Source organism: Ascaphus truei, unplaced genomic scaffold (genome assembly GCF_040206685.1).
Source record: "Ascaphus truei isolate aAscTru1 unplaced genomic scaffold, aAscTru1.hap1 HAP1_SCAFFOLD_637, whole genome shotgun sequence".
In the NCBI taxonomy this organism is placed as follows: Eukaryota; Metazoa; Chordata; class Amphibia; order Anura; family Ascaphidae; genus Ascaphus; species Ascaphus truei.
The window spans coordinates 156938-181500 of NW_027456970.1; the positions used below are offsets into that span (position 1 = coordinate 156938).

Genomic DNA, 24563 nt, shown 5'->3' on the forward strand with positions numbered 1-24563 from the left:
TGTTTAATGCTACTTATCAGAAATAGCTCTGAGTCCAGGGGCTGTGGAAGATTGGGTGAGAATGATCGTGGAATCATCAGACCCCAGTAAATAAACCCATAGTCACCACACCACAGAGCACTACACTACACATCCTCCCTGATTGTCTAGTGGTTAGGATTCGGCGCTCTCACCGCCGCGGCCCGGGTTCGATCCCCGGTCAGGGAAAGCTTTGTTTTGAAAACCGTAATGATTCTTTTTCTTTTCATGTCTTAAGTTGAACAGAATTTCCTTTTTTTTTTACATTTGCATAAACAGAGCTCTTGCTAATTCAATTAATAAAACTGAAAGGATCATGGAAGTGACGTTAAGAATTGTATTAAGTGAGCATGTCAATTGAAATATTCCAAGAAGAGAATACGCTAGTCGGGGAAAGACAATCTTGGCACAAAACCGAGGCATATTTTTCAATCATTCAATCCATAGGTGGTTTTGGATGACAGTATTCTATGAGATATCCTGGGAAAATAATAGGAGACATAATGGAAATACATTATCGTCCAATTTGTGACCATAATGGGAATATACTTAGTGCATCCTTCACAGGAAATAATACATGTGACATAACGGGAATGTAATAAGTATGTGGGTTTGGCTGGGATTATCCTACATCCAGCAGGGATATAATAACTGGGAAAACGCTATATTTGATACCGCCACGTTGTGGGATGAGCGAGTAAACATTGCATGTCATTTCCCAGAATCCCTTGCTGCAGTGGGAGCACTGTATGCTACTGTAGGTGATAATGGTTGAAATATATATATATATATATATATATATATATATATATATATATATACACATCAACCAGTTCAATAATTTAAAGGGGGGGAATTAAAATGGCTGAAGTGGAAAATGACAAGTATTTACCGATCCAAAAAAACGACTCCTGAGCATGTATGTACTGCTTACATGGATGTACCCATTAGCATGTACAGTGTTGTTTGTTATTGCGGTTACCAATTTATTTCCATTTTAAATATTTAATTTCTCTGAAATGGTGCAAGCAAATTGCATGAAAAGTTGCAAAAGAATACATGAATGTTTTGTATCCAGTCAGGGGATGAGATGAGATGGGGTCATGTTCATATTTGAACTGTACATTACTAAAAGAAGGCTTTTTTTCTATGCAGATACAGTATAGTGTTTCAAAAACATGCTATACACACGCACACACGCACACACACACACACACACACAGCACTATCTGCAATGTAAAGATGTGGGTGAACAGAGCAAAAAAGATGGTACTAGAAACGCTTATTACAGTAACACCAAAGGGATGTGCCTAATGCTAAAGTTTGAACAGCAGCAGCCGCAGTACCCCTGATATCTATGGATGGGACAGATACCCCCTGCAGACACAGACACCCGCGCGCGCGCACACACACGCACACGCACGCACACAGGGAGGGGTCTGTAGTGTGACAGAGCATGCTAGCTTCGCCACCAGGCACTCCTTCTTGAATTAAAATAAAACTATCTCCTTACCTCTTTCTGGATGCCCCCTCTTTACCAACAAGAGGGACAGGACCAGCTCTCCTCAGCTTCCATTTTCCCCTTCCTTTCCTCTCTCCCTTGAAAACTTTCTGCACCTGAGACAGTGGGAGGGAGGGAGATAGAGCAAGAAACAGCACCCCAAATCCTGTCCCATTAGAAGCAGCACAGGCTTCTGTCCGTTTGCTCCTCTCCTCTCCCTCCAGGTGATTTGCATGGGAGGGAGGAGCTGCTTGCTCCCTCTCTTCCTCTCTCTCTCCCCCCCTCTCTCTCCCCCTCCCCCTCTCTCTCTCTTCCTCTCTCTCTCCCCCCCTCTCTCCTCTCTCTCCCCCCCTCTCTCCTCTCTCTCTCTCTCTCTCTCTCTCTTTCTCCCTCTCTCCCTCTCTCTTTTAGAAGCTTTACACCTGCCAGCCAGTCTACAGTATGTGATGATATCACAATGTGTCTCTTACATCACAGACAGGCTGACATCATCACACAGGCTGACTGGCCATCAAGAGACAGAAATGCAGATAGAGACACACTGACAAATACATACACTGTAGGCACAGGCGCCATGCGGCTTCTGCACCATAAAAGTCCATTTGAATCAAAAATAATGTAGTCTTTTAAGTGAGGCTCTATTGATATCTTGGGGGTCTAAGTGTCAAGACAATCTTGACGTAAAACGGAGGCATCATTTTCAATCATTCAATAATGATGTGGTTTTGGATGACAGTATCCTACATCCTGTATGATATACACTGGCGACACACTTTATTCAAGCTTGGCTAGTCCCACGAATTCGGGTATACCCGGGTGTATTGAGGTTTGTGACTGTTTTCTGCCCGAGTGCATTGAGTTATTTTCCAAGCAGGGATTGAAGCATTTTATTCCCGCTGGCTGCAATACTGCACAGTATATATATATATATACTGCATTACAATTCATGAATTTATGCCATCTGGTAGACACGCGAAGCATTGCAGCCTATTAAATCCTAATCATTATCATTTAACAGATCAGCCGCCCATCAGCCAGGCATGAACCCAGGCTGGGAAGGCAAATGCAACGGGGCTTGTCAGAGGTGAGGAGTGGCGCATTCCAGGTATCTGCCAGGTACATACTGGGTATTTGCTCGAATAAAGTGTGTCGGTGCAGTAATAATAATAAGAGACATCATGGAAAAATAATAGGAGACATAATGGAAATATTATCCAGTTTGTCACCATAATTGGAATATACATAATGCAAGAAGGTTTTATGTATGTCGTCTTCTTCTCTTGAGTCTATGAGCTGAGGTGGGTGTCTCTTGGAGCTCTGGTGGAGGAAATATTCACCTGCCTTGGTGTCTCAGAGCTTTGAGGGGGTAAAAAGCCTAGCACTAGTTTAGTTATTGTAATGTATTTGCTACAATCAATAACACAAACAAGCTTCAGTACAGTAAAGTCATCATTTAAATCAGTGATCTAATTTTTATTTCTAAGTAGAATATCTGAAACAACTTCCCTTACTGACTAAACACAAAAAAAGTTAAAGATCCCGCTACCTCTTACATGCTAAGCGAGCGCTCTACCATTTGAGCTAATCCCCCACTTTTGGAGGTGGGTGGCTGTCAGTGCCGGTTGCTTTACAGTACTTTCTGCAGGGCAAATGTGGCTGTGAACGTGCACTGTTTAATGCTAGTTATCAGAAATAGCTCTGAGTCCAGGGGCTGTGGAAGATTGGGTGAGAATGATCGTGGAATCATCAGACCCCAGTAAATAAACCCATAGTCACCACACCACAGAGCACTACACTACACATCCTCCCTGATTGTCTAGTGGTTAGGATTCGGCGCTCTCACCGCCGCGGCCCGGGTTCGCTCCCCGGTCAGGGAAAGCTTTGTTTTGAAAACCGTAATGATTCTTTTTCTTTTCATGTCTTAAGTTGAACAGAATTTCCTTTTTTTTTTACATTTGCATAAACAGAGCTCTTGCTAATTCAATTAATAAAACTGAAAGGATCATGGAAGTGACGTTAAGAATTGTATTAAGTGAGCATGTCAATTGAAATATTCCAAGAAGAGAATACGCTAGTCGGGGAAAGACAATCTTGGCACAAAACCGAGGCATATTTTTCAATCATTCAATCCATAGGTGGTTTTGGATGACAGTATTCTATGAGATATCCTGGGAAAATAATAGGAGACATAATGGAAATACATTATCGTCCAATTTGTGACCATAATGGGAATATACTTAGTGCATCCTTCACAGGAAATAATACATGTGACATAACGGGAATGTAATAAGTATGTGGGTTTGGCTGGGATTATCCTACATCCAGCAGGGATATAATAACTGGGAAAACGCTATATTTGATACCGCCACGTTGTGGGATGAGCGAGTAAACATTGCATGTCATTTCCCAGAATCCCTTGCTGCAGTGGGAGCACTGTATGCTACTGTAGGTGATAATGGTTGAAATATATATATATATATATATATATATATATATATATATATATATATATATATATACACATCAACCAGTTCAATAATTTAAAGGGGGGGAATTAAAATGGCTGAAGTGGAAAATGACAAGTATTTACCGATCCAAAAAAACGACTCCTGAGCATGTATGTACTGCTTACATGGATGTACCCATTAGCATGTACAGTGTTGTTTGTTATTGCGGTTACCAATTTATTTCCATTTTAAATATTTAATTTCTCTGAAATGGTGCAAGCAAATTGCATGAAAAGTTGCAAAAGAATACATGAATGTTTTGTATCCAGTCAGGGGATGAGATGAGATGGGGTCATGTTCATATTTGAACTGTACATTACTAAAAGAAGGCTTTTTTTCTATGCAGATACAGTATAGTGTTTCAAACACATGCTATACACACGCACACACGCACACACACACACACACACACACACACACACACAGCACTATCTGCAATGTAAAGATGTGGGTGAACAGAGCAAAAAAGATGGTACTAGAAACGCTTATTACAGTAACACCAAAGGGATGTGCCTAATGCTAAAGTTTGAACAGCAGCAGCCGCAGTACCCCTGATATCTATGGATGGGACAGATACCCCCTGCAGACACAGACACCCGCGCGCGCGCACACACACGCACACGCACGCACACAGGGAGGGGTCTGTAGTGTGACAGAGCATGCTAGCTTCGCCACCAGGCACTCCTTCTTGAATTAAAATAAAACTATCTCCTTACCTCTTTCTGGATGCCCCCTCTTTACCAACAAGAGGGACAGGACCAGCTCTCCTCAGCTTCCATTTTCCCCTTCCTTTCCTCTCTCCCTTGAAAACTTTCTGCACCTGAGACAGTGGGAGGGAGGGAGATAGAGCAAGAAACAGCACCCCAAATCCTGTCCCATTAGAAGCAGCACAGGCTTCTGTCCGTTTGCTCCTCTCCTCTCCCTCCAGGTGATTTGCATGGGAGGGAGGAGCTGCTTGCTCCCTCTCTTCCTCTCTCTCTCCCCCCCTCTCTCTCCCCCTCCCCCTCCCCCTCTCTCTCTCTTCCTCTCTCTCTCTCTCCCCCCCTCTCTCCTCTCTCTCCCCCCCTCTCCTCTCTCTCTCTCTCTCTTTCTCCCTCTCTCCCTCTCTCTTTTAGAAGCTTTACACCTGCCAGCCAGTCTACAGTATGTGATGATATCACAATGTGTCTCTTACATCACAGACAGGCTGACATCATCACACAGGCTGACTGGCCATCAAGAGACAGAAATGCAGATAGAGACACACTGACAAATACATACACTGTAGGCACAGGCGCCATGCGGCTTCTGCACCATAAAAGTCCATTTGAATCAAAAATAATGTAGTCTTTTAAGTGAGGCTCTATTGATATCTTGGGGGTCTAAGTGTCAAGACAATCTTGACGTAAAATGGAGGCATCATTTTCAATCATTCAATAATGATGTGGTTTTGGATGACAGTATCCTACATCCTGTATGATATAATAATAATAATAAGAGACATCATGGAAAAATAATAGGAGACATAATGGAAATATTATCCAGTTTGTCACCATAATTGGAATATACATAATGCAAGAAGGTTTTATGTGTGTCGTCTTCTTCTCTTGAGTCTATGAGCTGAGGTGGGTGTCTCTTGGAGCTCTGGTGGAGGAAATATTCACCTGCCTTGGTGTCTCAGAGCTTTGAGGGGGTAAAAAGCCTAGCACTAGTTTAGTTATTGTAATGTATTTGCTACAATCAATAACACAAACAAGCTTCAGTACAGTAAAGTCATCATTTAAATCAGTGATCTAATTTTTATTTCTAAGTAGAATATCTGAAACAACTTCCCTTACTGACTAAACACAAAAAAAGTTAAAGATCCCGCTACCTCTTACATGCTAAGCGAGCGCTCTACCATTTGAGCTAATCCCCCACTTTTGGAGGTGGGTGGCTGTCAGTGCCGGTTGCTTTACAGTACTTTCTGCAGGGCAAATGTGGCTGTGAACGTGCACTGTTTAATGCTAGTTATCAGAAATAGCTCTGAGTCCAGGGGCTGTGGAAGATTGGGTGAGAATGATCGTGGAATCATCAGACCCCAGTAAATAAACCCATAGTCACCACACCACAGAGCACTACACTACACATCCTCCCTGATTGTCTAGTGGTTAGGATTCGGCGCTCTCACCGCCGCGGCCCGGGTTCGATCCCCGGTCAGGGAAAGCTTTGTTTTGAAAACCGTAATGATTCTTTTTCTTTTCATGTCTTAAGTTGAACAGAATTTCCTTTTTTTTTACATTTGCATAAACAGAGCTCTTGCTAATTCAATTAATAAAACTGAAAGGATCATGGAAGTGACGTTAAGAATTGTATTAAGTGAGCATGTCAATTGAAATATTCCAAGAAGAGAATACGCTAGTCGGGGAAAGACAATCTTGGCACAAAACCGAGGCATATTTTTCAATCATTCAATCCATAGGTGGTTTTGGATGACAGTATTCTATGAGATATCCTGGGAAAATAATAGGAGACATAATGGAAATACATTATCGTCCAATTTGTGACCATAATGGGAATATACTTAGTGCTTCCTTCACAGGAAATAATACATGTGACATAACGGGAATGTAATAAGTATGTGGGTTTGGCTGGGATTATCCTACATCCAGCAGGGATATAATAACTGGGAAAACGCTATATTTGATACCGCCACGTTGTGGGATGAGCGAGTAAACATTGCATGTCATTTCCCAGAATCCCTTGCTGCAGTGGGAGCACTGTATGCTACTGTAGGTGATAATGGTTGAAATATATATATATATATATATATATATATATATATATATATATACACATCAACCAGTTCAATAATTTAAAGGGGGGGAATTAAAATGGCTGAAGTGGAAAATGACAAGTATTTACCGATCCAAAAAAACGACTCCTGAGCATGTATGTACTGCTTACATGGATGTACCCATTAGCATGTACAGTGTTGTTTGTTATTGCGGTTACCAATTTATTTCCATTTTAAATATTTAATTTCTCTGAAATGGTGCAAGCAAATTGCATGAAAAGTTGCAAAAGAATACATGAATGTTTTGTATCCAGTCAGGGGATGAGATGAGATGGGGTCATGTTCATATTTGAACTGTACATTACTAAAAGAAGGCTTTTTTTCTATGCAGATACAGTATAGTGTTTCAAAAACATGCTATACACACGCACACACGCACACACACACACACACACACAGCACTATCTGCAATGTAAAGATGTGGGTGAACAGAGCAAAAAAGATGGTACTAGAAACGCTTATTACAGTAACACCAAAGGGATGTGCCTAATGCTAAAGTTTGAACAGCAGCAGCCGCAGTACCCCTGATATCTATGGATGGGACAGATACCCCCTGCAGACACAGACACCCGCGCGCGCGCACACACACGCACACGCACGCACACAGGGAGGGGTCTGTAGTGTGACAGAGCATGCTAGCTTCGCCACCAGGCACTCCTTCTTGAATTAAAATAAAACTATCTCCTTACCTCTTTCTGGATGCCCCCTCTTTACCAACAAGAGGGACAGGACCAGCTCTCCTCAGCTTCCATTTTCCCCTTCCTTTCCTCTCTCCCTTGAAAACTTTCTGCACCTGAGACAGTGGGAGGGAGGGAGATAGAGCAAGAAACAGCACCCCAAATCCTGTCCCATTAGAAGCAGCACAGGCTTCTGTCCGTTTGCTCCTCTCCTCTCCCTCCAGGTGATTTGCATGGGAGGGAGGAGCTGCTTGCTCCCTCTCTTCCTCTCTCTCTCCCCCCCTCTCTCTCCCCCTCCCCCTCTCTCTCTCTTCCTCTCTCTCTCTCCCCCCCTCTCTCCTCTCTCTCCCCCCCTCTCTCCTCTCTCTCTCTCTCTCTCTCTCTTTCTCCCTCTCTCCCTCTCTCTTTTAGAAGCTTTACACCTGCCAGCCAGTCTACAGTATGTGATGATATCACAATGTGTCTCTTACATCACAGACAGGCTGACATCATCACACAGGCTGACTGGCCATCAAGAGACAGAAATGCAGATAGAGACACACTGACAAATACATACACTGTAGGCACAGGCGCCATGCGGCTTCTGCACCATAAAAGTCCATTTGAATCAAAAATAATGTAGTCTTTTAAGTGAGGCTCTATTGATATCTTGGGGGTCTAAGTGTCAAGACAATCTTGACGTAAAACGGAGGCATCATTTTCAATCATTCAATAATGATGTGGTTTTGGATGACAGTATCCTACATCCTGTATGATATACACTGGCGACACACTTTATTCAAGCTTGGCTAGTCCCACGAATTCGGGTATACCCGGGTGTATTGAGGTTTGTGACTGTTTTCTGCCCGAGTGCATTGAGTTATTTTCCAAGCAGGGATTGAAGCATTTTATTCCCGCTGGCTGCAATACTGCACAGTATATATATATATATACTGCATTACAATTCATGAATTTATGCCATCTGGTAGACACGCGAAGCATTGCAGCCTATTAAATCCTAATCATTATCATTTAACAGATCAGCCGCCCATCAGCCAGGCATGAACCCAGGCTGGGAAGGCAAATGCAACGGGGCTTGTCAGAGGTGAGGAGTGGCGCATTCCAGGTATCTGCCAGGTACATACTGGGTATTTGCTCGAATAAAGTGTGTCGGTGCAGTAATAATAATAAGAGACATCATGGAAAAATAATAGGAGACATAATGGAAATATTATCCAGTTTGTCACCATAATTGGAATATACATAATGCAAGAAGGTTTTATGTATGTCGTCTTCTTCTCTTGAGTCTATGAGCTGAGGTGGGTGTCTCTTGGAGCTCTGGTGGAGGAAATATTCACCTGCCTTGGTGTCTCAGAGCTTTGAGGGGGTAAAAAGCCTAGCACTAGTTTAGTTATTGTAATGTATTTGCTACAATCAATAACACAAACAAGCTTCAGTACAGTAAAGTCATCATTTAAATCAGTGATCTAATTTTTATTTCTAAGTAGAATATCTGAAACAACTTCCCTTACTGACTAAACACAAAAAAAGTTATTAAAGATCCCGCTACCTCTTACATGCTAAGCGAGCGCTCTACCATTTGAGCTAATCCCCCACTTTTGGAGGTGGGTGGCTGTCAGTGCCGGTTGCTTTACAGTACTTTCTGCAGGGCAAATGTGGCTGTGAACGTGCACTGTTTAATGCTAGTTATCAGAAATAGCTCTGAGTCCAGGGGCTGTGGAAGATTGGGTGAGAATGATCGTGGAATCATCAGACCCCAGTAAATAAACCCATAGTCACCACACCACAGAGCACTACACTACACATCCTCCCTGATTGTCTAGTGGTTAGGATTCGGCGCTCTCACCGCCGCGGCCCGGGTTCGCTCCCCGGTCAGGGAAAGCTTTGTTTTGAAAACCGTAATGATTCTTTTTCTTTTCATGTCTTAAGTTGAACAGAATTTCCTTTTTTTTTTACATTTGCATAAACAGAGCTCTTGCTAATTCAATTAATAAAACTGAAAGGATCATGGAAGTGACGTTAAGAATTGTATTAAGTGAGCATGTCAATTGAAATATTCCAAGAAGAGAATACGCTAGTCGGGGAAAGACAATCTTGGCACAAAACCGAGGCATATTTTTCAATCATTCAATCCATAGGTGGTTTTGGATGACAGTATTCTATGAGATATCCTGGGAAAATAATAGGAGACATAATGGAAATACATTATCGTCCAATTTGTGACCATAATGGGAATATACTTAGTGCATCCTTCACAGGAAATAATACATGTGACATAACGGGAATGTAATAAGTATGTGGGTTTGGCTGGGATTATCCTACATCCAGCAGGGATATAATAACTGGGAAAACGCTATATTTGATACCGCCACGTTGTGGGATGAGCGAGTAAACATTGCATGTCATTTCCCAGAATCCCTTGCTGCAGTGGGAGCACTGTATGCTACTGTAGGTGATAATGGTTGAAATATATATATATATATATATATATATATATATATATATATATATATATATATACACATCAACCAGTTCAATAATTTAAAGGGGGGGAATTAAAATGGCTGAAGTGGAAAATGACAAGTATTTACCGATCCAAAAAAACGACTCCTGAGCATGTATGTACTGCTTACATGGATGTACCCATTAGCATGTACAGTGTTGTTTGTTATTGCGGTTACCAATTTATTTCCATTTTAAATATTTAATTTCTCTGAAATGGTGCAAGCAAATTGCATGAAAAGTTGCAAAAGAATACATGAATGTTTTGTATCCAGTCAGGGGATGAGATGAGATGGGGTCATGTTCATATTTGAACTGTACATTACTAAAAGAAGGCTTTTTTTCTATGCAGATACAGTATAGTGTTTCAAACACATGCTATACACACGCACACACGCACACACACACACACACACACACACACACAGCACTATCTGCAATGTAAAGATGTGGGTGAACAGAGCAAAAAAGATGGTACTAGAAACGCTTATTACAGTAACACCAAAGGGATGTGCCTAATGCTAAAGTTTGAACAGCAGCAGCCGCAGTACCCCTGATATCTATGGATGGGACAGATACCCCCTGCAGACACAGACACCCGCGCGCGCGCACACACACGCACACGCACGCACACAGGGAGGGGTCTGTAGTGTGACAGAGCATGCTAGCTTCGCCACCAGGCACTCCTTCTTGAATTAAAATAAAACTATCTCCTTACCTCTTTCTGGATGCCCCCTCTTTACCAACAAGAGGGACAGGACCAGCTCTCCTCAGCTTCCATTTTCCCCTTCCTTTCCTCTCTCCCTTGAAAACTTTCTGCACCTGAGACAGTGGGAGGGAGGGAGATAGAGCAAGAAACAGCACCCCAAATCCTGTCCCATTAGAAGCAGCACAGGCTTCTGTCCGTTTGCTCCTCTCCTCTCCCTCCAGGTGATTTGCATGGGAGGGAGGAGCTGCTTGCTCCCTCTCTTCCTCTCTCTCTCCCCCCCTCTCTCTCCCCCTCCCCCTCCCCCTCTCTCTCTCTTCCTCTCTCTCTCTCTCCCCCCCTCTCTCCTCTCTCTCCCCCCCTCTCCTCTCTCTCTCTCTCTCTTTCTCCCTCTCTCCCTCTCTCTTTTAGAAGCTTTACACCTGCCAGCCAGTCTACAGTATGTGATGATATCACAATGTGTCTCTTACATCACAGACAGGCTGACATCATCACACAGGCTGACTGGCCATCAAGAGACAGAAATGCAGATAGAGACACACTGACAAATACATACACTGTAGGCACAGGCGCCATGCGGCTTCTGCACCATAAAAGTCCATTTGAATCAAAAATAATGTAGTCTTTTAAGTGAGGCTCTATTGATATCTTGGGGGTCTAAGTGTCAAGACAATCTTGACGTAAAATGGAGGCATCATTTTCAATCATTCAATAATGATGTGGTTTTGGATGACAGTATCCTACATCCTGTATGATATAATAATAATAATAAGAGACATCATGGAAAAATAATAGGAGACATAATGGAAATATTATCCAGTTTGTCACCATAATTGGAATATACATAATGCAAGAAGGTTTTATGTGTGTCGTCTTCTTCTCTTGAGTCTATGAGCTGAGGTGGGTGTCTCTTGGAGCTCTGGTGGAGGAAATATTCACCTGCCTTGGTGTCTCAGAGCTTTGAGGGGGTAAAAAGCCTAGCACTAGTTTAGTTATTGTAATGTATTTGCTACAATCAATAACACAAACAAGCTTCAGTACAGTAAAGTCATCATTTAAATCAGTGATCTAATTTTTATTTCTAAGTAGAATATCTGAAACAACTTCCCTTACTGACTAAACACAAAAAAAGTTAAAGATCCCGCTACCTCTTACATGCTAAGCGAGCGCTCTACCATTTGAGCTAATCCCCCACTTTTGGAGGTGGGTGGCTGTCAGTGCCGGTTGCTTTACAGTACTTTCTGCAGGGCAAATGTGGCTGTGAACGTGCACTGTTTAATGCTACTTATCAGAAATAGCTCTGAGTCCAGGGGCTGTGGAAGATTGGGTGAGAATGATCGTGGAATCATCAGACCCCAGTAAATAAACCCATAGTCACCACACCACAGAGCACTACACTATACATCCTCCCTGATTGTCTAGTGGTTAGGATTCGGCGCTCTCACCGCCGCGGCCCGGGTTCGATCCCCGGTCAGGGAAAGCTTTGTTTTGAAAACCGTAATGATTCTTTTTCTTTTCATGTCTTAAGTTGAACAGAATTTCCTTTTTTTTTTACATTTGCATAAACAGAGCTCTTGCTAATTCAATTAATAAAACTGAAAGGATCATGGAAGTGACGTTAAGAATTGTATTAAGTGAGCATGTCAATTGAAATATTCCAAGAAGAGAATACGCTAGTCGGGGAAAGACAATCTTGGCACAAAACCGAGGCATATTTTTCAATCATTCAATCCATAGGTGGTTTTGGATGACAGTATTCTATGAGATATCCTGGGAAAATAATAGGAGACATAATGGAAATACATTATCGTCCAATTTGTGACCATAATGGGAATATACTTAGTGCTTCCTTCACAGGAAATAATACATGTGACATAACGGGAATGTAATAAGTATGTGGGTTTGGCTGGGATTATCCTACATCCAGCAGGGATATAATAACTGGGAAAACGCTATATTTGATACCGCCACGTTGTGGGATGAGCGAGTAAACATTGCATGTCATTTCCCAGAATCCCTTGCTGCAGTGGGAGCACTGTATGCTACTGTAGGTGATAATGGTTGAAATATATATATATATATATATATATATATATATATATATACACATCAACCAGTTCAATAATTTAAAGGGGGGGAATTAAAATGGCTGAAGTGGAAAATGACAAGTATTTACCGATCCAAAAAAACGACTCCTGAGCATGTATGTACTGCTTACATGGATGTACCCATTAGCATGTACAGTGTTGTTTGTTATTGCGGTTACCAATTTATTTCCATTTTAAATATTTAATTTCTCTGAAATGGTGCAAGCAAATTGCATGAAAAGTTGCAAAAGAATACATGAATGTTTTGTATCCAGTCAGGGGATGAGATGAGATGGGGTCATGTTCATATTTGAACTGTACATTACTAAAAGAAGGCTTTTTTTCTATGCAGATACAGTATAGTGTTTCAAAAACATGCTATACACACGCACACACGCACACACACACACACACACACAGCACTATCTGCAATGTAAAGATGTGGGTAAACAGAGCAAAAAAGATGGTACTAGAAACGCTTATTACAGTAACACCAAAGGGATGTGCCTAATGCTAAAGTTTGAACAGCAGCAGCCGCAGTACCCCTGATATCTATGGATGGGACAGATACCCCCTGCAGACACAGACACCCGCGCGCGCGCACACACACGCACACGCACGCACACAGGGAGGGGTCTGTAGTGTGACAGAGCATGCTAGCTTCGCCACCAGGCACTCCTTCTTGAATTAAAATAAAACTATCTCCTTACCTCTTTCTGGATGCCCCCTCTTTACCAACAAGAGGGACAGGACCAGCTCTCCTCAGCTTCCATTTTCCCCTTCCTTTCCTCTCTCCCTTGAAAACTTTCTGCACCTGAGACAGTGGGAGGGAGGGAGATAGAGCAAGAAACAGCACCCCAAATCCTGTCCCATTAGAAGCAGCACAGGCTTCTGTCCGTTTGCTCCTCTCCTCTCCCTCCAGGTGATTTGCATGGGAGGGAGGAGCTGCTTGCTCCCTCTCTTCCTCTCTCTCTCCCCCCCTCTCTCTCCCCCTCCCCCTCTCTCTCTCTTCCTCTCTCTCTCTCCCCCCCTCTCTCCTCTCTCTCCCCCCCTCTCTCCTCTCTCTCTCTCTCTCTCTCTCTCTCTCTCTTTCTCCCTCTCTCCCTCTCTCTTTTAGAAGCTTTACACCTGCCAGCCAGTCTACAGTATGTGATGATATCACAATGTGTCTCTTACATCACAGACAGGCTGACATCATCACACAGGCTGACTGGCCATCAAGAGACAGAAATGCAGATAGAGACACACTGACAAATACATACACTGTAGGCACAGGCGCCATGCGGCTTCTGCACCATAAAAGTCCATTTGAATCAAAAATAATGTAGTCTTTTAAGTGAGGCTCTATTGATATCTTGGGGGTCTAAGTGTCAAGACAATCTTGACGTAAAACGGAGGCATCATTTTCAATCATTCAATAATGATGTGGTTTTGGATGACAGTATCCTACATCCTGTATGATATACACTGGCGACACACTTTATTCAAGCTTGGCTAGTCCCACGAATTCGGGTATACCCGGGTGTATTGAGGTTTGTGACTGTTTTCTGCCCGAGTGCATTGAGTTATTTTCCAAGCAGGGATTGAAGCATTTTATTCCCGCTGGCTGCAATACTGCACAGTATATATATATATATACTGCATTACAATTCATGAATTTATGCCATCTAGTAGACACGCGAAGCATTGCAGCCTATTAAATCCTAATCATTATCATTTAACAGATCAGCCGCCCATCAGCCAGGCATGAACCCAGGCTGGGAAGGCAAATGCAACGGGGCTTGTCAGAGGTGAGGAGTGGCGCATTCCAGGTATCTGCCAGGTACATACTGGGTATTTGCTCGAATAAAGTGTGTCGGTGCAGTAATAATAATAAGAGACATCATGGAAAAATAATAGGAGACATAATGGAAATATTATCCAGTTTGTCACCATAATTGGAATATACATAATGCAAGAAGGTTTTATGTATGTCGTCTTCTTCTCTTGAGTCTATGAGCTGAGGTGGGTGTCTCTTGGAGCTCTGGTGGAGGAAATATTCACCTGCCTTGGTGTCTCAGAGCTTTGAGGGGGTAAAAAGCCTAGCACTAGTTTAGTTATTGTAATGTATTTGCTACAATCAATAACACAAACAAGCTTCAGTACAGTAAAGTCATCATTTAAATCAGTGATCTAATTTTTATTTCTAAGTAGAATATCTGAAACAACTTCCCTTACTGACTAAACACAAAAAAAGTTATTAAAGATCCCGCTACCTCTTACATGCTAAGCGAGCGCTCTACCATTTGAGCTAATCCCCCACTTTTGGAGGTGGGTGGCTGTCAGTGCCGGTTGCTTTACAGTACTTTCTGCAGGGCAAATGTGGCTGTGAACGTGCACTGTTTAATGCTAGTTATCAGAAATAGCTCTGAGTCCAGGGGCTGTGGAAGATTGGGTGAGAATGATCGTGGAATCATCAGACCCCAGTAAATAAACCCATAGTCACCACACCACAGAGCACTACACTACACATCCTCCCTGATTGTCTAGTGGTTAGGATTCGGCGCTCTCACCGCCGCGGCCCGGGTTCGCTCCCCGGTCAGGGAAAGCTTTGTTTTGAAAACCGTAATGATTCTTTTTCTTTTCATGTCTTAAGTTGAACAGAATTTCCTTTTTTTTTTACATTTGCATAAACAGAGCTCTTGCTAATTCAATTAATAAAACTGAAAGGATCATGGAAGTGACGTTAAGAATTGTATTAAGTGAGCATGTCAATTGAAATATTCCAAGAAGAGAATACGCTAGTCGGGGAAAGACAATCTTGGCACAAAACCGAGGCATATTTTTCAATCATTCAATCCATAGGTGGTTTTGGATGACAGTATTCTATGAGATATCCTGGGAAAATAATAGGAGACATAATGGAAATACATTATCGTCCAATTTGTGACCATAATGGGAATATACTTAGTGCATCCTTCACAGGAAATAATACATGTGACATAACGGGAATGTAATAAGTATGTGGGTTTGGCTGGGATTATCCTACATCCAGCAGGGATATAATAACTGGGAAAACGCTATATTTGATACCGCCACGTTGTGGGATGAGCGAGTAAACATTGCATGTCATTTCCCAGAATCCCTTGCTGCAGTGGGAGCACTGTATGCTACTGTAGGTGATAATGGTTGAAATATATATATATATATATATATATATATATATATATATATATATATATATATATATACACATCAACCAGTTCAATAATTTAAAGGGGGGGAATTAAAATGGCTGAAGTGGAAAATGACAAGTATTTACCGATCCAAAAAAACGACTCCTGAGCATGTATGTACTGCTTACATGGATGTACCCATTAGCATGTACAGTGTTGTTTGTTATTGCGGTTACCAATTTATTTCCATTTTAAATATTTAATTTCTCTGAAATGGTGCAAGCAAATTGCATGAAAAGTTGCAAAAGAATACATGAATGTTTTGTATCCAGTCAGGGGATGAGATGAGATGGGGTCATGTTCATATTTGAACTGTACATTACTAAAAGAAGGCTTTTTTTCTATGCAGATACAGTATAGTGTTTCAAACACATGCTATACACACGCACACACGCACACACACACACACACACACACACACACACACAGCACTATCTGCAATGTAAAGATGTGGGTGAACAGAGCAAAAAAGATGGTACTAGAAACGCTTATTACAGTAACACCAAAGGGATGTGCCTAATGCTAAAGTTTGAACAGCAGCAGCCGCAGTACCCCTGATATCTATGGATGGGACAGATACCCCCTGCAGACACAGACACCCGCGCGCGCGCACACACACGCACACGCACGCACACAGGGAGGGGTCTGTAGTGTGACAGAGCATGCTAGCTTCGCCACCAGGCACTCCTTCTTGAATTAAAATAAAACTATCTCCTTACCTCTTTCTGGATGCCCCCTCTTTACCAACAAGAGGGACAGGACCAGCTCTCCTCAGCTTCCATTTTCCCCTTCCTTTCCTCTCTCCCTTGAAAACTTTCTGCACCTGAGACAGTGGGAGGGAGGGAGATAGAGCAAGAAACAGCACCCCAAATCCTGTCCCATTAGAAGCAGCACAGGCTTCTGTCCGTTTGCTCCTCTCCTCTCCCTCCAGGTGATTTGCATGGGAGGGAGGAGCTGCTTGCTCCCTCTCTTCCTCTCTCTCTCCCCCCCTCTCTCTCCCCCTCCCCCTCTCTCTCTCTTCCTCTCTCTCTCTCTCCCCCCCTCTCTCCTCTCTCTCCCCCCCTCTCCTCTCTCTCTCTCTCTCTTTCTCCCTCTCTCCCTCTCTCTTTTAGAAGCTTTACACCTGCCAGCCAGTCTACAGTATGTGATGATATCACAATGTGTCTCTTACATCACAGACAGGCTGACATCATCACACAGGCTGACTGGCCATCAAGAGACAGAAATGCAGATAGAGACACACTGACAAATACATACACTGTAGGCACAGGCGCCATGCGGCTTCTGCACCATAAAAGTCCATTTGAATCAAAAATAATGTAGTCTTTTAAGTGAGGCTCTATTGATATCTTGGGGGTCTAAGTGTCAAGACAATCTTGACGTAAAATGGAGGCATCATTTTCAATCATTCAATAATGATGTGGTTTTGGATGACAGTATCCTACATCCTGTATGATATAATAATAATAATAAGAGACATCATGGAAAAATAATAGGAGACATAATGGAAATATTATCCAGTTTGTCACCATAATTGGAATATACATAATGCAAGAAGGTTTTATGTGTGTCGTCTTCTTCTCTTGAGTCTATGAGCTGAGGTGGGTGTCTCTTGGAGCTCTGGTGGAGGAAATATTCACCTGCCTTGGTGTCTCAGAGCTTTGAGGGGGTAAAAAGCCTAGCACTAGTTTAGTTATTGTAATGTATTTGCTACAATCAATAACACAAACAAGCTTCAGTACAGTAAAGTCATCATTTAAATCAGTGATCTAATTTTTATTTCTAAGTAGAATATCTGAAACAACTTCCCTTACTGACTAAACACAAAAAAAGTTAAAGATCCCGCTACCTCTTACATGCTAAGCGAGCGCTCTACCATTTGAGCTAATCCCCCACTTTTGGAGGTGGGTGGCTGTCAGTGCCGGTTGCTTTACAGTACTTTCTGCAGGGCAAATGTGGCTGTGAACGTGCACTGTTTAATGCTACTTATCAGAAATAGCTCTGAGTCCAGGGGCTGTGGAAGATTGGGTGAGAATGATCGTAGAATCATCAGACCCCAGTAAATAAACCCATAGTCACCACACCACAGAGCACTACACTACACATCCTCCCTGATTGTCTAGTGGTTAGGATTCGGCGCTCTCACCGCCGCGGCCCGGGTTCGATCCCCGGTCAGGGAAAGCTTTGTTTTGAAAACCGTAATGATTCTTTTTCTTTTCATGTCTTAAGTTGAACAGAATTTCCTTTTTTTTTTACATTTGCATAAACAGAGCTCTTGCTAATTCAATTAATAAAACTGAAAGGATCATGGAAGTGACGTTAAGAATTGTATTAAGTGAGCATGTCAATTGAAATATTCCAAGAAGAGAATACGCTAGTCGGGGAAAGACAATCTTGGCACAAAACCGAGGCATATTTTTCAATCATTCAATCCATAGGTGGTTTTGGATGACAGTATTCTATGAGATATCCTGGGAAAATAATAGGAGACATAATGGAAATACATTATCGTCCAATTTGTGACCATAATGGGAATATACTTAGTGCTTCCTTCACAGGAAATAATACATGTGACATAACGGGAATGTAATAAGTATGTGGGTTTGGCTGGGATTATCCTACATCCAGCAGGGATATAATAACTGGGAAAAACCTATATTTGATACCGCCACGTTGTGGGATGAGCGAGTAAACATTGCATGTCATTTCCCAGAATCCCTTGCTGCAGTGGGAGCACTGTATGCTACTGTAGGTGATAATGGTTGAAATATATATATATATATATATATATATATATATACACATCAACCAGTTCAATAATTTAAAGGGGGGAATTAAAATGGCTGAAGTGGAAAATGACAAGTATTTACCGATCCAAAAAAACGACTCCTGAGCATGTATGTACTGCTTACATGGATGTACCCATTAGCATGTACAGTGTTGTTTGTTATTGCGGTTACCAATTTATTTCCATTTTAAATATTTAATTTCTCTGAAATGGTGCAAGCAAATTGCATGAAAAGTTGCAAAAGAATACATGAATGTTTTGTATCCAGTCAGGGGATGAGATGAGATGGGGTCATGTTCATATTTGAACTGTACATTACTAAAAGAAGGCTTTTTTTCTATGCAGATACAGTATAGTGTTTCAAACACATGCTATACACACGCACACACGCACACACACACACACACACACACACACACAGCACTATCTGCAATGTAAAGATGTGGGTGAACAGAGCAAAAAAGATGGTACTAGAAACGCTTATTACAGTAACACCAAAGGGATGTGCCTAATGCTAAAGTTTGAACAGCAGCAGCCGCAGTACCCCTGATATCTATGGATGGGACAGATACCCCCTGCAGACACAGACACCCGCGCGCGCGCACACACACGCACACGCACGCACACAGGGAGGGGTCTGTAGTGTGACAGAGCATGCTAGCTTCGCCACCAGGCACTCCTTCTTGAATTAAAATAAAACTATCTCCTTACCTCTTTCTGGATGCCCCCTCTTTACCAACAAGAGGGACAGGACCAGCTCTCCTCAGCTTCCATTTTCCCCTTCCTTTCCTCTCTCCCTTGAAAACTTTCTGCACCTGAGACAGTGGGAGGGAGATAGAGCAAGAAACAGCACCCCAAATCCTGTCCCATTAGAAGCAGCACAGGCTTCTGTCCGTTTGCTCCTCTCCTCTCCCTCCAGGTGATTTGCATGGGAGGGAGGAGCTGCTTGCTCCCTCTCTTCCTCTCTCTCTCCCCCTCCCCCTCTCTCTCTCTTCCTCTCTCTCTCTCCCCCCCTCTCTCCTCTCTCTCCCCCCCTCTCTCCTCTCTCTCTCTCTCTCTCTCTCTCTCTCTTTCTCCCTCTCTCCCTCTCTCTTTTAGAAGCTTTACACCTGCCAGCCAGTCTACAGTATGTGATGATATCACAATGTGTCTCTTACATCACAGACAGGCTGACATCATCACACAGGCTGACTGGCCATCAAGAGACAGAAATGCAGATAGAGACACACTGACAAATACATACACTGTAGGCACAGGCGCCATGCGGCTTCTGCACCATAAAAGTCCATTTGAATCAAAAATAATGTAGTCTTTTAAGTGAGGCTCTATTGATATCTTGGGGGTCTAAGTGTCAAGACAATCTTGACGTAAAACGGAGGCATCATTTTCAATCATTCAATAATGATGTGGTTTTGGATGACAGTATCCTACATCCTGTATGATATAATAATAATAAGAGACATCATGGAAAAATAATAGGAGACATAATGGAAATATTATCCAGTTTGTCACCATAATTGGAATATACATAATGCAAGAAGGTTTTATGTGTGTCGTCTTCTTCTCTTGAGTCTATGAGCTGAGGTGGGTGTCTCTTGGAGCTCTGGTGGAGGAAATATTCACCTGCCTTGGTGTCTCAGAGCTTTGAGGGGGTAAAAAGCCTAGCACTAGTTTAGTTATTGTAATGTATTTGCTACAATCAATAACACAAACAAGCTTCAGTACAGTAAAGTCATCATTTAAATCAGTGATCTAATTTTTATTTCTAAGTAGAATATCTGAAACAACTTCCCTTACTGACTAAACACAAAAAAAGTTAAAGATCCCGCTACCTCTTACATGCTAAGCGAGCGCTCTACCATTTGAGCTAATCCCCCACTTTTGGAGGTGGGTGGCTGTCAGTGCCGGTTGCTTTACAGTACTTTCTGCAGGGCAAATGTGGCTGTGAACGTGCACTGTTTAATGCTACTTATCAGAAATAGCTCTGAGTCCAGGGGCTGTGGAAGATTGGGTGAGAATGATCGTAGAATCATCAGACCTCAGTAAATAAACCCATAGTCACCACACCACAGAGCACTACACTACACATCCTCCCTGATTGTCTAGTGGTTAGGATTCGGCGCTCTCACCGCCGCGGCCCGGGTTCGATCCCCGGTCAGGGAAAGCTTTGTTTTGAAAACCGTAATGATTCTTTTTCTTTTCATGTCTTAAGTTGAACAGAATTTCCTTTTTTTTTACATTTGCATAAACAGAGCTCTTGCTAATTCAATTAATAAAACTGAAAGGATCATGGAAGTGACGTTAAGAATTGTATTAAGTGAGCATGTCAATTGAAATATTCCAAGAAGAGAATACGCTAGTCGGGGAAAGACAATCTTGGCACAAAACCGAGGCATATTTTTCAATCATTCAATCCATAGGTGGTTTTGGATGACAGTATTCTATGAGATATCCTGGGAAAATAATAGGAGACATAATGGAAATACATTATCGTCCAATTTGTGACCATAATGGGAATATACTTAGTGCTTCCTTCACAGGAAATAATACATGTGACATAACGGGAATGTAATAAGTATGTGGGTTTGGCTGGGATTATCCTACATCCAGCAGGGATATAATAACTGGGAAAAACCTATATTTGATACCGCCACGTTGTGGGATGAGCGAGTAAACATTGCATGTCATTTCCCAGAATCCCTTGCTGCAGTGGGAGCACTGTATGCTACTGTAGGTGATAATGGTTGAAATATATATATATATATATATATATATATATATACACATCAACCAGTTCAATAATTTAAAGGGGGGGAATTAAAATGGCTGAAGTGGAAAATGACAAGTATTTACCGATCCAAAAAAACGACTCCTGAGCATGTATGTACTGCTTACATGGATGTACCCATTAGCATGTACAGTGTTGTTTGTTATTGCGGTTACCAATTTATTTCCATTTTAAATATTTAATTTCTCTGAAATGGTGCAAGCAAATTGCATGAAAAGTTGCAAAAGAATACATGAATGTTTTGTATCCAGTCAGGGGATGAGATGAGATGGGGTCATGTTCATATTTGAACTGTACATTACTAAAAGAAGGCTTTTTTTCTATGCAGATACAGTATAGTGTTTCAAACACATGCTATACACACGCACACACGCACACACACACACACACACACACACACACAGCACTATCTGCAATGTAAAGATGTGGGTGAACAGAGCAAAAAAGATGGTACTAGAAACGCTTATTACAGTAACACCAAAGGGATGTGCCTAATGCTAAAGTTTGAACAGCAGCAGCCGCAGTACCCCTGATATCTATGGATGGGACAGATACCCCCTGCAGACACAGACACCCGCGCGCGCGCACACACACGCACACGCACGCACACAGGGAGGGGTCTGTAGTGTGACAGAGCATGCTAGCTTCGCCACCAGGCACTCCTTCTTGAATTAAAATAAAACTATCTCCTTACCTCTTTCTGGATGCCCCCTCTTTACCAACAAGAGGGACAGGACCAGCTCTCCTCAGCTTCCATTTTCCCCTTCCTTTCCTCTCTCCCTTGAAAACTTTCTGCACCTGAGACAGTGGGAGGGAGATAGAGCAAGAAACAGCACCCCAAATCCTGTCCCATTAGAAGCAGCACAGGCTTCTGTCCGTTTGCTCCTCTCCTCTCCCTCCAGGTGATTTGCATGGGAGGGAGGAGCTGCTTGCTCCCTCTCTTCCTCTCTCTCTCCCCCTCCCCCTCTCTCTCTCTTCCTCTCTCTCTCTCCCCCCCTCTCTCCTCTCTCTCCCCCCCTCTCTCCTCTCTCTCTCTCTCTCTCTCTTTCTCCCTCTCTCCCTCTCTCTTTTAGAAGCTTTACACCTGCCAGCCAGTCTACAGTATGTGATGATATCACAATGTGTCTCTTACATCACAGACAGGCTGACATCATCACACAGGCTGACTGGCCATCAAGAGACAGAAATGCAGATAGAGACACACTGACAAATACATACACTGTAGGCACAGGCGCCATGCGGCTTCTGCACCATAAAAGTCCATTTGAATCAAAAATAATGTAGTCTTTTAAGTGAGGCTCTATTGATATCTTGGGGGTCTAAGTGTCAAGACAATCTTGACGTAAAACGGAGGCATCATTTTCAATCATTCAATAATGATGTGGTTTTGGATGACAGTATCCTACATCCTGTATGATATAATAATAATAAGAGACATCATGGAAAAATAATAGGAGACATAATGGAAATATTATCCAGTTTGTCACCATAATTGGAATATACATAATGCAAGAAGGTTTTATGTGTGTCGTCTTCTTCTCTTGAGTCTATGAGCTGAGGTGGGTGTCTCTTGGAGCTCTGGTGGAGGAAATATTCACCTGCCTTGGTGTCTCAGAGCTTTGAGGGGGTAAAAAGCCTAGCACTAGTTTAGTTATTGTAATGTATTTGCTACAATCAATAACACAAACAAGCTTCAGTACAGTAAAGTCATCATTTAAATCAGTGATCTAATTTTTATTTCTAAGTAGAATATCTGAAACAACTTCCCTTACTGACTAAACACAAAAAAAGTTAAAGATCCCGCTACCTCTTACATGCTAAGCGAGCGCTCTACCATTTGAGCTAATCCCCCACTTTTGGAGGTGGGTGGCTGTCAGTGCCGGTTGCTTTACAGTACTTTCTGCAGGGCAAATGTGGCTGTGAACGTGCACTGTTTAATGCTAGTTATCAGAAATAGCTCTGAGTCCAGGGGCTGTGGAAGATTGGGTGAGAATGATCGTGGAATCATCAGACCCCAGTAAATAAACCCATAGTCACCACACCACAGAGCACTACACTACACATCCTCCCTGATTGTCTAGTGGTTAGGATTCGGCGCTCTCACCGCCGCGGCCTGGGTTCGATCCCTGGTCAGGGAAAGCTTTGTTTTGAAAACCGTAATGATTCTTTTTCTTTTCATGTCTTAAGTTGAACAGAATTTCCTTTTTTTTTTACATTTGCATAAACAGAGCTCTTGCTAATTCAATTAATAAAACTGAAAGGATCATGGAAGTGACGTTAAGAATTGTATTAAGTGAGCATGTCAATTGAAATATTCCAAGAAGAGAATACGCTAGTCGGGGAAAGACAATCTTGGCACAAAACCGAGGCATATTTTTCAATCATTCAATCCATAGGTGGTTTTGGATGACAGTATTCTATGAGATATCCTGGGAAAATAATAGGAGACATAATGGAAATACATTATCGTCCAATTTGTGACCATAATGGGAATATACTTAGTGCTTCCTTCACAGGAAATAATACATGTGACATAACGGGAATGTAATAAGTATGTGGGTTTGGCTGGGATTATCCTACATCCAGCAGGGATATAATAACTGGGAAAACGCTATATTTGATACCGCCACGTTGTGGGATGAGCGAGTAAACATTGCATGTCATTTCCCAGAATCCCTTGCTGCAGTGGGAGCACTGTATGCTACTGTAGGTGATAATGGTTGAAATATATATATATATATATATATATACACATCAACCAGTTCAATAATTTAAAGGGGGGGAATTAAAATGGCTGAAGTGGAAAATGACAAGTATTTACCGATCCAAAAAAACGACTCCTGAGCATGTATGTACTGCTTACATGGATGTACCCATTAGCATGTACAGTGTTGTTTGTTATTGCGGTTACCAATTTATTTCCATTTTAAATATTTAATTTCTCTGAAATGGTGCAAGC

The 24563-nt window shown here is 42.2% G+C and overlaps 9 non-coding genes across 9 annotated transcripts; all 9 read left to right on the forward strand.

The window, feature by feature from the left end:
* Window positions 1-135: 135 nt before the first annotated feature.
* Window positions 136-207, forward strand: TRNAE-CUC (transfer RNA glutamic acid (anticodon CUC)). The gene has a single exon. It is a non-coding gene; the product is annotated as a tRNA-Glu (tRNA).
* A 3117-nt stretch (window positions 208-3324) lies between these two features.
* On the forward strand, window positions 3325-3396 carry TRNAE-CUC (transfer RNA glutamic acid (anticodon CUC)). The gene has a single exon. It is a non-coding gene; the product is annotated as a tRNA-Glu (tRNA).
* Window positions 3397-6137: 2741 nt separating this feature from the next.
* TRNAE-CUC (transfer RNA glutamic acid (anticodon CUC)) lies at window positions 6138-6209 on the forward strand. The gene has a single exon. It is a non-coding gene; the product is annotated as a tRNA-Glu (tRNA).
* Window positions 6210-9326: 3117 nt separating this feature from the next.
* TRNAE-CUC (transfer RNA glutamic acid (anticodon CUC)) lies at window positions 9327-9398 on the forward strand. The gene has a single exon. It is a non-coding gene; the product is annotated as a tRNA-Glu (tRNA).
* Window positions 9399-12133: 2735 nt separating this feature from the next.
* TRNAE-CUC (transfer RNA glutamic acid (anticodon CUC)) lies at window positions 12134-12205 on the forward strand. Its single transcript has one exon. It is a non-coding gene; the product is annotated as a tRNA-Glu (tRNA).
* A 3122-nt stretch (window positions 12206-15327) lies between these two features.
* Window positions 15328-15399, forward strand: TRNAE-CUC (transfer RNA glutamic acid (anticodon CUC)). Its single transcript has one exon. It is a non-coding gene; the product is annotated as a tRNA-Glu (tRNA).
* Window positions 15400-18136: 2737 nt separating this feature from the next.
* On the forward strand, window positions 18137-18208 carry TRNAE-CUC (transfer RNA glutamic acid (anticodon CUC)). Its single transcript has one exon. It is a non-coding gene; the product is annotated as a tRNA-Glu (tRNA).
* Window positions 18209-20907: 2699 nt separating this feature from the next.
* On the forward strand, window positions 20908-20979 carry TRNAE-CUC (transfer RNA glutamic acid (anticodon CUC)). Its single transcript has one exon. It is a non-coding gene; the product is annotated as a tRNA-Glu (tRNA).
* A 2691-nt stretch (window positions 20980-23670) lies between these two features.
* On the forward strand, window positions 23671-23742 carry TRNAE-CUC (transfer RNA glutamic acid (anticodon CUC)). Its single transcript has one exon. It is a non-coding gene; the product is annotated as a tRNA-Glu (tRNA).
* The last annotated feature ends 821 nt before the right edge of the window (window positions 23743-24563 follow it).